The sequence below is a fragment of the Anabrus simplex genome, chromosome 4, assembly GCF_040414725.1.
Source record: "Anabrus simplex isolate iqAnaSimp1 chromosome 4, ASM4041472v1, whole genome shotgun sequence".
Classification (NCBI taxonomy): domain Eukaryota; kingdom Metazoa; phylum Arthropoda; class Insecta; order Orthoptera; family Tettigoniidae; genus Anabrus; species Anabrus simplex.
In genome coordinates, this window is record NC_090268.1 from 196,767,636 (window position 1) to 196,773,370 (window position 5,735).

Consider the following 5,735-nt stretch of genomic DNA (forward strand, 5'->3'; position numbering starts at 1 on the left):
CGACGCTCTGAGGGTCCTTGGTCGGCACCGCTCCATTTGATACTGAAGGACGAAGGCCGGCGGCCCTGCGGAGATTATCGTGCCTTAAACTCACGAACCATTCCTGACAAGTATCGCCATTATTTCAGCCATCAGCTCCGCGGATGCACTATTTTCTCCGTTATCGACCTAGTGAAGGCCTACACCCAGATTCCCGTGAACCCAAGTGACATTCCAAAGACCGCAATCATAACGCCCTTCGGGCTGTTTGAGTTCCCTTTCATGACCTTCAGACAACGCAATGCTGGTCAAACCTTTCAAAGATTCACAGACGAAGTACTATCAGGTCTGGATTTCACGTTTGCGTACGTCGACGACACCTTGGTCTTCTCTAAGAGTCCTGAAGAACACAGGCGCCACCTGCGAGCTCTCTTCCACCACCTCTCTGAGCATGGCATCCTCATCAATGCTACCAAGAGTGTCTTAGCATCTCTGAGTCACCTTCCTCGGATACGAAGTCTCCGCCGCAGGGACCCGACCACTGCCGGAACGCATCACAGCTCTGCAGAATTTTCCTCTCCCGAAAACTGCACGTGATCTTAGACGTTTCCTGGGAATGATCAGTTTCTATCGTCGATTCCTTCCCTCAGCATCGCTGTACCAGGCTCCACTCTACACAGCTGTATCCAGGTTACGCGGCTCTCAACAGGTACCCTGAACACCAGAAATGGAACGCATCTTTGCCGCACGTAAAGAAAGCCTCGCACAAGCTACCCTCCTAGCGCATCTTGATCCGCAAGCACCATTGGGATTGTTCACAGATGCATCCAACAGCGCTATTGGAGCTAGACTCCAGCAATACGTGGACGATGCCTGGCAGCCTCTAGCCTTCTTCTCTAGGAAACTGCCTCCGAAGCAAACCGAATGGCCAGCCTAATACCGAGAGTTGCTTGCAGTTTATGAAGCAGTGCAGCACTTCAGATACATTTTGGAAGCCCAGCAGTTTGCAACCTATAGAGACCACAAGCCCCTGACTTACGCCTTCCAGCAACGTCACGACAAACTTCCACCCGTGCCGCTGAACCAGTTACCGTTCATCACTCAGTTCACAACTGACATTTCGCACAATGAAGGTTCCTCCAACGTAGTCACAGATGCACTGTCTCGCATCAACGGAATTGCCAGTAGGACCTTGGACTTCTGCGCTTTGGCACGATCACAAGAAGGTAATGCAGAACTCCTTGATCTGTTGAACCGCGAATCAGCACTTCGGTTGCAGCAAGTCCGTATACCAGGAACCAACATCACTTTGTTCTGCGGCAATTCAACGCTTCGACCCAGACCATTTATCACTGCACCTTTTCGCAGACAAGCTTTTGAATCTCTTCACCCACGAACCTACTACGCTGGCGTAGCAGGGGGAGAGGTGATACACCCACGTGGCGCGTCCCAGGTGGCAGATAGGGGGTCCTAACCGGCCTGCCGGCAGACTTGAGGGAAATAAAACACCTCTCGCGGACCAAACACACTACCCCCTGCGGGTGGGGGGACGCACAGGTAGAATACAGCCGCGGTATCCCCTGCCTGCAGTAAGAAGCGACTAAATGGGGCCCAAGGGGCTCTCAACATGGAAGTGTGGATTGGCGAACACGGGGCCCTTAGCTGAGTCCTGGCATTGCTCCCACTTACTTGTGCCAGGCTCCTCACTTTCGTCTATTCTGTCCGACCTCCCTTGTTCAACTCTTGTTCTTTTCCGACCCCGACGGTATTAGAGCATTCGAGGCCTAGGGAGTCTTCCATTTTCACGCCCTTCGTAGCCCTTGCTTTTCTTCATCTGTTACTTCATTTTTCGAAGTGACGGATTCCTTTGTTTTTCTTCTTCTCTCTCTCTCTACCCTCTGTGCGTGGGGGACGCAGGCGAATAATACACCCACGGTATCCCCTGCCTGTCGTGAGAGGCGACTAAAGGGAGCGACCAAGGGATAATTGTATTAGAACAATGCAACTACTTTTGATTAGTACCATCACGCGGGGAAAACCATAGGTCGCTTTTACTTGCGAATAGTACCACTCTGTTAGGTACTGAATAGTTTTGTGATTCGTAGCAGTCAAGCGGGGTTCACTGTGGGTTTCCAGTACCCGTGAGTCGTACCCATGTGAGCAAACACCACGGGTCTGGGCGTTGCCTGTGAGTTGTACCACTATATGAGCGACACCGTGGGTCTGCGTTGCCTGTGATTAGTACCCACTATGTGAGGAACACCACGGAAATACCGGCGCCCGTGATTAGTACACCTAGGTGAGGAACCTCATCGGTTTGCGTTGGCTATGAGTGGCGCCATTGTGTGAGAAACACCATAGGTCTGCGTTACCTTTACGACGTACAATACTTGTCAGTAGTACCTTAATGTTTGGAACACCGTGAGTTTACGCTACCTTCGATTAGTACCGCAGCTTGAGAAATATCATGGTTCTCCTTTACTAGCGATAAGTGCCATTATGCGGGATGGTTGACATAGATATTGACCCATTCAGACAAGCTTCATCGATTCAGGATTGGGCTTTGGGAGCAGTCCCTTGGTCAGTAATATTGTTTCTGGGAATGTGAGGCATTGCGCGTCTTATCCACTGATTGTTTTAAATTCATATTCAACTCATTCCTCATCATGACGTTTTGAAATCGGGTCAGTGGATGAATTTTGTACTTTTAAATTGTAATCCCATTTCGTACCATAGGGGCCGATGACTTAGATGTTAGGCCCTCTAAATAACAAGCATCATCATCGAATCTCTTCACTGTCTAAGTCATCCTGGTGCCAGAGCGACGGCCCGTTTAGCACCAGAACGCTTCGTATGGCCCCACATGCAAAAAGACTGCGGTACGTGGGCACAAGCCTGCCGGGCATGTCAACGCTCGAAGGTCACGCGCCATAACAACGCTCCAATTGGCAACTTTACCCCAGCGTCTGCTCGCTTCCAGCACGTCCATCTGGATATCATCGGCCCACTCCCTCCTGCTGGAAATTACCGATACTGTCTGACAGCAGTGGATCGATTTACCCGCTGGTCATAAGTCTGTCCACTGGAACGCATCACAGCCGAAGACGTCGCTGAAGCTTTTGTAGCATGCTGGATCTCTCGCTTTGGATCACCACATCGTATCACGACCGACCAAGGCAGACAGTTCGAATCTCAGTTGTTCCGGGGATTCTCACCGGAACATCACGCTCCCGAACAACCAGCTGGCATCCTTGTGCCAATGAATGGTTAAACGTTTCCACCGTCAACTCAAGGCAGCCATCATGTGTCATCCTGATATGTCTTGGCTGCAAGCCTTACCAGTTGTCTTACTTGGTATCCGAACTGCGCATAAAGAAGATCTTGGCGCTTCCTCGGCAGAGCTAGTCTACGGAGAACCAGTTCGACTTCCAGGAGAAATGCTTTGTGCCACGACAGATAACCGCCTCGAGGACACTTCAAGCTTTGTAGTCAGGCTCCGCCAACAAATGAGTCGGCTCCGTCCTTTGCCAGCATCACAGCATGATCAACATTCCACCTTCATCTTCAGGGACTTGAAGACTTGTACTCATGTCTACCTACGTGATGACACGGTCCGCGGCGCCCTACATCTGCTATACACTGGGCCACATCGAGTGATGGATCGAAGTGATAGGACACTGACTGTGCAGATAAGAGGGAAGCCTGTCCGCATCAGCATTGATCGATAAAACCTGCTTTCCTTCTGGCTGACAACACACACTTACCTGGACAAAATACCACTCAGGATCATCGCATCAGTCCAGAGAACGCTCTCCACAATGACACAGCCCAGCATCACCGGCACCTAAAAGTGCTCCACTATCCCGCGAATTGGAACCTAGAACTCGCTCCGGCCGAAGAGTTTTGTCCCCCGACTACTTTCAGCCGTGACTACCTCTACTCCGTGGGGGGCTGATGTGGCGAAACCACGTCATCCCGCCGCCACAGGAACCTAGAGGGCAGCAGCTGGACCTCGCCACACTAGGCAATGCCGGTGAAAGCGTGTAGACTGCCCGTCTCCTTTATGATTTCCGTGGCAGCATAATTAAAACAAGATGTAGTAAACAAATACATCGAGTGCCTTTCTACATATTGTTATCTATGGACGGTATTGTAGGAAACAACAATCATGTTCCGTACAGAATAAATAGGCAGTTCTATTCAAAGCTGTAGCTGGCAAGTCAGTAAGTGTAATGTTCCCCACAGTGGGATTATACTTCAAATTGCCAGGAAGGTGCTCGAAGGTAGTAGTAATAATGGAAGGTTGATATGTGGTTATGCTGTATTGGTAAGAGTACGCCGGTAATGATCTTGTTTGTATGACATTATTCCTAAAGGGCATGAGTACAATATATGCCTGTAGAAGACCAGGTATGTTGCTGGTTTTCAATTTATGCCGTTGTAGATACTCTCTTAAAAGTTGCAGTTTATGCAATATGGGATGTTAGTTCAGAGATATCCTTTTAAGTAAATATTTGGACGATAGATATTCCCGTCGCATAGCCAAGGGTAGCTCTGTTGCTTCAACCAATAAGGCATTGGTAGGTGTTGTCCTTAATGCACCTAATATGATTCGAATTGAAGTGTCTAATATTTTTAGGGTGGTCGATGAAGCTATGTCGAAGAAATGGCATCCACAATTCATCCTTGCTCTGATTGAATTTTTATATAAAAGCAGTAATAATAATTTCGTGTGGCTATTTCTAACCGAGTGCAGCCCTTGCGCAGACCCTCCGATGAGGGTGGGCGGCATCTGCAATGTGTAGGTAACTGCGTGTTATTGTGGTGGTGGATTGTGTGGTGTGTGAGTTGCAGGGATGTTGGGGACAGCACAAACACCCAGCCCCCGAGCCATTAGAATTAACCAATGAAGGTTAAAATCCCCGACCCGGCCGGGAATCGAACGCGGGACCCTCTGAACCGAAGGCCAGCTAACGAGTCGGACTATAAAAGCAGTAACGTGGCCGGATCCGATCCCCATTTTCTGCGAATTAAGGACTTAAAGATTTGAATGGTGTTTTCAATTATATACTTTAGCTGGACGAAATGTGTTTTCCAATTTAATTTATAGTCAACTAGCGAATGTACCCGTGCTTCGCTACGGTACTCTACATTGTATTCGAATATCGACGTAAATAGTGTACATGCAGTAAATAAGGTTGTTTTAAAATTGCATGTCTCTTAGCGTTATCCGAGAAAGAGCATGGGGAGGTCCCCGTACGTTGTTTCCAATGTAAAGTGTTTGTTACGGATTTGTGATATAACGGCAGGCTCACTTGCCTACTGCCATTCACAATCAAGTTGGGAAGTTTACATTATAATTGCAGGCCCCATTGCTTACTACGCGGACAGAATCGATTTGGGGAGTTTTCGTTAAAATGGCAGCCCCCCTTTCCTACTTCCAGACAGATTACAGATTACACCAAGTTGGTGAGTTTCCATCAAAATAGCAGGCCACTATGCCTAATGCCAGTCACATTTTAGATGAGGACATTTCTTTATAATGGCGGGCACCCTTGCCTACTGCCAAACACAATTGGGTAGGGGAGTTTTACACAAAACTGCATGCTCACTTGCCTGCTGCAAGTCAAATCGAGAAGTGAACTATTCATTGCAATTTTAGGCCTTCCTTACTAATGACAGTTACACAGGAGTTGGAAAAGGAACCCTTTCCTACTGCCATTCAAAGTCGGTGTGGGGAGTACTGATTACAATAG